The 8,959-nt window shown below is 55.0% G+C and overlaps 1 long non-coding RNA gene across 1 annotated transcript; it reads right to left on the bottom strand.

Annotated features, from left to right (window-relative positions):
* Positions 1-275: 275 nt before the first annotated feature.
* Positions 276-4,295, bottom strand: LOC130266251 (uncharacterized). Its single transcript, XR_008842798.1, has 4 exons — positions 4,120-4,295; positions 3,850-3,998; positions 2,577-2,644; positions 276-1,492 (listed from the first exon to the last, which is right to left on the bottom strand). It is a non-coding gene; the product is annotated as an uncharacterized LOC130266251 (long non-coding RNA).
* Positions 4,296-8,959: the final 4,664 nt, after the last annotated feature.

Genomic DNA, 8,959 nt, shown 5'->3' with positions numbered 1-8,959 from the left:
TAGTTAGGTATTTTTTATATTTATATTTTCCTGCCTTCTACACCCAGCCCTCCCTGTGAATGTTCTGGCACTCTTGGGTCCCTCTGGGGGACGGCACCGGGCACCGCCCCCCCACTCCCCACTCAGCTGCTCCTTCACCGCAGCGTGGCTCCCTCTCCTCGGGACCTTGGGGTGCCCCAAAGGACACGGGAGCCCCCGAGTCTCCACCCCCTGCCCCCCTCAGCCTTTTTTCCTCACCCCCAAAGAAGGCACACAACAACTACAACTGCCTCGGGCAGGAGCACGGCACTTTATTCGAACCCTTCCCACGGTCCATCCCCCCAAAAAGGGACTCTGCTCACGCAAGGAAGTGGGGGACAGCCCCCAGAAGGGCTGAAGTTCCTTCTCAGCCCCGCAGACACAGGCAACAAGGGGCAGAAGAGGAAGCACCAGCCGAGAGGACACAGCAAGAAAACTAAGATCAAGGCGCAGGATGAAATGGAAAAAAACAAAAAATCCAAAAACACCTGGGATGGTGAATGGGCCGCACACAGAGAGGGATTAAAAAAGAACAGGGACAGCAAATGGGACACACCCGTGGGAACCACCGGCACGGGGAGCTCCACAGAGCCACACAGAATAAAACAGGAACACGAGCGAGGCACGGAGAAGGACGCAGAACGAAACACGGTGCCAAACACGCAGCAAGGACTGAGGGATACAAAGAGGGAAACAAGAACCCGCAGAGGAATCGACCGCAGCACGTGCCGGGGCGGGCAAACGCGGCCAAGGAGCAGCACAGGGACGGAGACAGAGAGGCACGGCCAGCAGGACAGAGGCTCACCAAGAGAGGGGACGGTCAGGGAGGAGCACTGGGCAGCAGGTGCACACAGGTACAGGCAAAGGGACAGTGACAGGGACAAAGAAACACAGTCACGGTGCAGGACTGAGGGACAAGGAGAGGAAGAAAGGAGAAATAAAGATGCAGGCAGCAAGTGAGACAGAGAGAGAGGCAAAAAGTAGGACAGAACAGGGAGAGGGATTGAGTAAGAGAGATTACATAAATATTGAGTATTCATTTCAAAAAAGAAAAAGAAGAACAAGAGAGAGTGAAGCAGTGAAAGGGAATGGGATGGGGAGCACACAGGCCAAGAAAGGAACACAAAAGACACAGCGGACAGAGAGGAGAGAAGGGGTGGAAAATTGAATATAAAGCTGGAAGAGGAACAGCAGCAGACCCAGGACTATTTATTACAGAGTGTGGCTGCTGAACCTGTCAGGAAAGCACCAGCTCCGACAGAACAGGGCACGGGCACGGCTCGGCCTGGGACTCATCGATTCACATCTGTCTCATAAAGGCCGTGATAAAACACGAGGTGAAAGCTGAATGGTTGAAGTGCTGCAGCTTGGGTCCTGCTCAGCCCTCATCCCAGCCCGTGCTGCCAGTGAACACACTGATGCTCTTCTCAGCTTGTTTTTATACATCCAAATTCCTTCTTCCAGTTTCTTCAAGCTAGGGGAAGGGAAGGGAAGGGAAGGGAAGGAAAAAAAAAAAACTCTAGGGGAAAAAAAAAAAAAAGAAACACCACCAAAAACAACCACAAAGAAACCCAAAAGAAAACAAACAAAAAACCCACAAATAACAATCCAAAACAAATCCACAGCACCTTCAGCACCTTTTTGCATAACAAACTTGTACAATTATAACTTTTAAATTCTCTTCTTTGTATCTGAAGTTCCCCATACTCCCTAAAGCAGAGTAACAAACCAGGCGTCAGTAAAGAAGGTGTCTGGGTTAAAAGACACTGGGCCTCCTGCCAACAAAACTATTTAGTGTTCACCTCTGCTACATCCAGCTGTAGCTAATTGTGTAGTTATGGTAATAGTGCCACAGGAATTTGGAAGGAATTATGGTACTCAGAGCTAATACAAAAGATGCACTCTAAAAATGGGTGCAACAGGAAAATGGAATGCTATTAAAATGATAAAATACTTGAACCTCAGGAGGGGAAAAAAAAAATCTCAGTATCAAAGCTCTTTGTATTTTGCATGCACATTTCCATCTAAGAAAAGCATATGCTGGTTACAATAGGCTTCTTCATAGCCTAATAGCAAACATGAAGTTTGCCTAACTCCATTTGAATCAGGGATATAAAAGCAGATCAAGCAAGTGACAAATGAGACAGCTATTCCTAGACTGCAGCAGACACCAACAATGAATTATGAGCAGGCTCCAGCCTCAGCCTGGCATGGCTGGGCTTTTCCTTGGACCTGCCTCAATTAAACGAGTTTGGAGCTTTTGATGCCTGCAAGTTGGTGTTCTTCTCACTGGGGCAATTGGAAATAATTTCAGTATCATTAGAAAATTTTAGAAAAATCCAGCTAAAAGTTTCACCTCTGTCCCCTCTAAGTTATCCCAGTTTTCCCCAGCTAGGAGCTGCACAGAAGTGAGGCAGGGGAAATCACGTCAGGGAACAGCTGTACAGTTAAAGGCAGAAAGACAAGACTTATCAGGAAAGGGGAAAGGTTTCAGAAAAGATTTCGGTGGTCTAATTAATGATCATTTCTGATTCCCAGTGAGAAGAACACAAACTCACAGCCAGTCAGGCCTCACAGTCCCCTGTAGTGAGAGCTCAGCACACATCCACAGAGGCAAGTCCAGCACCTGGAAGAAAAAAATAAAGAACCAGAAGAAAAAGGTGAATTATTTTGTTTCCAAGTTATTTCCAGTTCTTAAAGCCCTACCAGCACTTGCTCTTGGTTTTGGTTGGGTGAATCCCAGGCAGTGGGCACGGGCCACGCCATCTGTTCACCCTGGCACAAGTGGTGTTTGCACAAAGTGGGACCAGAGGTGAAGGTCAGAGCCAGCCCTGCTTCTGAATTCCAGGATAAGTTTTACCAGCTGCCAAATGAGGGATTAAAAATACGTAAGAATGAAACGAAAAGCATTAATGAGGCTCGTGGGATTCCATTACATTGCTGTCATAAAATTCAGAAACAAGAGTTTTGAGCTTCTGATGAGAACAGTGCAGTTCTTCATTCGTATTAGTCACTGTGTGGGATTTGGGGTCTGTCTGGATTTCAAAGCCCTCATGGTGGCCCTGACACTGCTCAGGAGCTGGTAGGAAAGGAAAAGCACAGTCAGAGCTCCTGGCAGGCACAGGGCCACCATGAGGGCTTTAAAATCCCCAGATTGGATTGTGGAGGAATCATCTGGGACTTGGATTGTCCCTCTGGGTGATCACAGCCCAGTTGCTGTGATTTGTACAATTCCATACATTTGACTCCCAAAACTTCCCAGCCCGGGGGTTGAGCTGACAGGGCAGCACAAAGATTGTTCTCTGTGCAGGGCCCAGACTCGGGGCTCACTGTCAGCTTTGCTAGTTCCCGTGAATTATCCCACAGCCCCCAATTCCCTGCTCAGTTCCTGCTGCCATACCCTCACGGTGCCTCACGGAGGGTGGATATTCCCGTGCAGAGCTGCCCCTTGAACGCCAGCTCTGCCAGGAACGGGCAGAGCGTGCAAGGAAGCTCAGCAGCATCGGGACAGGGACAGGCATCTGTTCCAAAGAATTGGCTATTTAAAGCCCTCATCCCCCAGCCCCACCCATGTCCCTGGGGGGGCAGCTGACAGAGCTGCCTGGAGTTCAGCTGATTTAGCCCCCCCTGAGCCGGGGCTCCAGGTGATATTTTCAAGCAGGAGAAGGCAGGGCCGGGGGCGCTCCCGTCCCGTGCCAAGGCAGCTCCCCGTGCCCACGGGAGGACATCTCTCCCTGCAGCAGCTCAGCTCCTTTCAGAGCCTCAGCAAGTTCTTTTCCCTCAGCAAAGGGTGCACATCCCTGCCTCCAGCACACCTCCAGTGGGACCCACCTGGGAAAGCTTTCCATCCCTTCTGCACTTCCAGCTGGCTCCCTGGAAACTCCCACCTTCGTCCAAACAAAACTTCATCCCACCTGAACCTTTGATTTGAAGGCATCTCTGCAGGCTGTCGGTTGGCATTTAATAGCTGTGAGGGAAGACTGCCTTGGCTTTAGTGCTGCTGCTGAACGAGGCCTCAGGCGGGAAGGGAAGGGAAGGGAAGGGAAGGGAAGGGAAGGGAAGGGAAGGGAAGGGAAGGGAATTGGGGTGGACAGGACATACCTGGCAGCTGCCTGGGAGCTCTGGGAGGCTGGAACCAGGAATTGCTGTCTGAGCCCCTCTGCACGCAGCCCGTGCCACCATCACCAGGACACGCCAGCTGCTCCTTGGGCTGCTTTTGGGCTGTCAGTGGCCTGTATCCAGGCTGAAGCATCTCCAGGAGCCTGCTCAGAGCAGCCCCTGGCCCGGGAGCCATGGGCAGCCCTTGAGCCGTGTCCGTGCCAGCGCCGGTCGGGCACCCAGCGCCCATCCCGGGCCGTGCGCTCGGCACGGGCAGGACGCTGCAGGCACAGCCCCTGCCCCGAGGGCCCAAGGACAAGAGGTGCTGGATGCCTTTCGGGGACTCCTGGCCTCCTCCTGCCCCCCGTTCCCCGCAGCTGGGACACACAGAAACAACAAGGAGCATTGCTGGCACTGAGTGGGAAGCACTGAGACCTCTGTGCAGCTTGCTCTTGTGCAGCCAATGATTCCCATCCTTGGGAGTTTCATACCTGTGATGCAGAGGGCTCAGTCAGTCGGAGCACAGTCCAGGTAGTGCCAAGGTTGTGAGTTCAAATCTCCCACGGGCCGTGTCCTCGAGAGTCGGATTTTAGGAACCCTCTCAATCCCAGTATATCCTGTGACCCGGAAGCAAAGGGGAAAAGCCGCAGCCGAGTTTTAATAAAAGAGGTTTTGCCATCGCAGAGCTTCTTGGAGTTGCAAAGCAAGGGAGAGGGGGAGCATCCCATCTGGCAGGTGAATGAGAAACAGCCCGAGCGGCACCGTGCCCGGCCCCGCCGAGCGGCTCCTCCCGCGCCCCAGCCCCGCTCGTTCCGCAGGGGTGCGCGGGCAGCAGCCCCGGGGCTGTGCGCGCACGGGAACGGGGAGCCGGGCGCTGCTCCGCGCTCAGGGCTGCGGGGCCTCCGCGGGACGGGGGCACCGGGAGCGCCGGGATTTGGGGCTCCAGGGCTGGCACGGCGGCCCCCGCGCCCGGCCGGGTCCAGCCGCTCCGGCTCTACGGCCTTTATTATGCGGCGTCCCGACCCCCGCGGGGCGGGGGAAAGAGGAAAAGCGGGCACGGAGGATGGGAATGGGGGGGCAGACGGGGCGGTCGGGGTGGGTGACCAAGGACCGAGGGCGGGGGGCGCCGGGGTGTGCGGGGCAGCGGGGACAGGGGAAGGGGCGCTGGGGGGGGGGAATGGGAGAGCGGAGGAAGGAGGGGAGGCGGAATTGGGGGGGGGGGGGGAACGGGAGCAGGGAGAGGGAACAGGGACAGGTGTGGTGGGAAGGGAATGGGAGGGTGGAGGAAGGAGGGGAGGATTGAATGAGGGGAATGGGAGCAGGGAGAGGGAACGGGGGGCCCAGGGTTGGGGAGAAGGAAGGGTAGAAGCAGGCGCAGGAGGAGAAAGGAATAGAACAGGGTAGGGTAGGGTGTGTATAGGTATGGGGGGCGGATGGTGGGGAACAGCGGGAAACAGCCAGGGGAGAAGGGACGGAGAGCAGGGACACAGGGATGAGAGGAGCAGGGAGGGCTCGGGCTGCGGAGGGAAGCGGGACGGGGAGGGAAAGGCCGGGGGCGGAGAGGGACGGGGGACCCAGGAGGGGAACAGGAGAGGGGAGCGGGGTAGGGACAGGAGAGGGAGAATGGGGGGGACAGGTTGGGGGGAGAAAGAAAAGAAAAGGAACACGGGGAGGAGGGAGGAAAGGTAGAGAGAGAAACAGGAGGAGAGGCCGAAAGGGGAGGGAAAGAGTCGGTTTGAGGAGGAGAGAGAAAGGCGGGAAAGGCAGAAAAAGAAGGGGAACACGAGGAGGAGGGGGAGAGGGTTTGAGAGGAAGGAAAGCAGAAATCCAACCTGTCCCTGTGCGCGGAGCTCCAACGCAGCCACCGACCCAAAGGAGCTCAGCCTGAGCAAATGGGGGCCGAGCCAATTACCTGGAGTTCAATCACCTCGGCCACGCCCCGCGCAGCCGCACCGAGACCCCGCGCACCTGTGCCGGGCCCGGCCCCGCCCCTGGACCACCTCACGGCCCCGCACCTGGACCCCCGCCCGGTACCGCCCCCGGTACCGCCGTGGGTACCGCCGCCGCTGCCGCCCTTGGTACCGCCCCTGGTTCCGCCCTTGGTACCGCCCCCGGGACCGCCTTCGGTGCCGCCCCCGGCAGTACAGGACCCCGGCAGGGAAAGGCGTCTGCCCGCAGCCGCCTGTCGGCGCCTGCCCGTTTCCCGCGCGCCCGCGGCGCTGCTGAGCCCACAGCCCGTGTCCGCACTCTCGGAAACGCCGCAGAAAATCGCGCCGCGGGGATCCGTGTCGGCGTCGCGGGCAGGCAGCCCACAAAACAGCCTGGGGTCCTTGATTTTCCCGCCCTTTCTGCCGCCATATATAGAAGGTCAAACGAGTGCCGGCCAAACCGCCATCTTGAGAGTGGCAAGACGTCACTTCCGCCCTTCTCGGCCGCCATCTCTAGTACTGGCAGAGGCCACTTCCGGCCCGGCTGCCATCTTTGTTGTGGTACCCGGAACTGCCGCCATATATAGAAGGTCAAACGATTGCCGGCCAAATCGCCATCTTGAGAGTGGCAAGACGTCACTTCCGCCCTTCTCGGCCGCCATCTCTAGTACTGGCAGAGGCCACTTCCGCAGCGTGGCGGCAGTCCTACAGGGCAGCGTCCCGGCACGCGCTCGCTCCCATCATCGGAAGGGCACGCGCGCAGCACTGCGCTGTGCCCACAGGACGGCAGCGCTGCCAGGGCGCCGGAGCGGCGGCGGCTGCAGTACCGCGCTGTGCCCACAAGGCGGCAGCACTGCCATTGCCGGCTCGGGGGCTGGCAGCAGTACCGCGCTGTGCCTACAAGGCGGCAGCACTGCCATTGCCGGCTCGGGGGCGGCTGCAGTACCGCGCTGTGCCCACAAGGCGGCAGCACTGCCATTGCCGGCTCGGGGGCTGGCTGCAGTACCGCGCTGTGTCCACAAGACGGCAGCACTGCCATTGCCGGCTCGGGGCTGGCTGCAGTACCGCGCTGTGCCCACAAGGCAGCAGCACTGCCATTGCCGGCTCGGGGGCTGGCTGCAGTACCGCGCTGTGTCCACAAGGCGGCAGCACTGCCATTGCCGGCTCGGGGCTGGCTGCAGTACCGCGCTGTGCCCACAAGGCGGCAGCACTGCCATTGCCGGCTCGGGGCTGGCTGCAGTACCGCGCTGTGTCCACAAGGCGGCAGCACTGCCATTGCCGGCTCGGGGCTGGCTGCAGTACCGCGCTGTGTCCACAAGGCGGCAGCACTGCCATTGCCGGCTCGGGGGCTGGCTGCAGTACCGCGCTGTGTCCACAAGGCGGCAGCACTGCCATTGCCGGCTCGGGGGCTGGCTGCAGTACCGCGCTGTGCCCACAAGGCGGCAGCACTGCCATTGCCGGCTCGGGGGCTGGCTGCAGTACCGCGCTGTGTCCACAAGGCGGCAGCACTGCCATTGCCGGCTCGGGGCTGGCTGCAGTACCGCGCTGTGTCCACAAGGCGGCAGCACTGCCATTGCCGGCTCGGGGGCTGGCTGCAGTACCGCGCTGTGTCCACAAGGCGGCAGCACTGCCATTGCCGGCTCGGGGCTGGCTGCAGTACCGCGCTGTATCCACAAGGCGGCAGCACTGCCATTGCCGGCTCGGGGGCTGGCTGCAGTACCGCGCTGTGTCCACAAGGCGGCAGCACTGCCATTGCCGGCTCGGGGGCTGGCTGCAGTACCGCGCTGTGTCCACAAGGCGGCAGCACTGCGCCGAGCTCAGCCCGGGGCTGCGGCGCTTTGGGGACAGAGAGAGAAGCGAAGGCAAAAAGCAACGAGTCCCATCCCTTCAAAAAATCCTCCTAAAAGAATGCCCCCAAAACACCCCGACCAAAACTAAAAGCAAACAATAAAAAAACCCCTTTGAATAAAAATCTATTAATATTTAATTTATATTCACATTCCCAATCTATACACATTTTATATTTTCAATTAAGGTTGCATTATAACATATATACAATATTATTTTTATTATTTATTGTACACATAATATTTATATTGTTAAAATTCATTTCTATTTTATGCATATATCTTTATATATTATATATGTGTATGTTTCAAATTTTATTTAAAAGCCCCACCTTTACCCAAATACAAACAAAAAACCCCTTTATTTTAAACTATATTTAAATGTTTCTATTTATATCTTTCATTTGTATGTCTGCAATCAATGTATCTATATTATAAATATATTATACCAGAAGTATATATTATTTATATCCTACATTTATATTGATCTATATATTTATGTATTTACTTCCATACATTCATGTATGCACAAATACTTCTACTTTTATGTCTTTATAAACTTATTGTACATTTGTGTATTTATTTTGCTTATATTAATTATAAAAAAACCCGCCTTTACCAAATAAAACCAAAAAAACCCATTTACTTTAAACTATATTATTTGCGTATTTCTAATCTCATATATATATAATTTATATTCATACACTATATATTTGCATTATTCATATATTTAATATAAAGTTGTTACTTCTATTTGTATATATTTTATATTTATATAAATATATTTTTATTTTTCTATTATTTTTATTTTATATTTAGATTATCTATTAAAAAACTCTTCTCTAACCAAATAAAACATTTATTTAAGCTGTAGTTAGGTATTTTTTTATATTTATATTTTCCTGCCTTCTACACCCAGCCCTCCCTGTGAATGTTCTGGCACTCTTGGGTCCCTCTGGGGGACGGCACCGGGCACCGCCCCCCCCACTCCCCACTCAGCTGCTCCTTCACCGCAGCGTGGCTCCCTCTCCTCGGGACCTTGGGGTGCCCCAAAGGACACGGGAGCCC

This window comes from Oenanthe melanoleuca, unplaced genomic scaffold, assembly GCF_029582105.1.
Source record: "Oenanthe melanoleuca isolate GR-GAL-2019-014 unplaced genomic scaffold, OMel1.0 S004, whole genome shotgun sequence".
NCBI lineage: Eukaryota > Metazoa > Chordata > Aves > Passeriformes > Muscicapidae > Oenanthe > Oenanthe melanoleuca.
The sequence above is the reverse complement of the archived record's forward strand: the minus strand, read 5'-3'. Positions and strand labels throughout refer to the sequence as shown.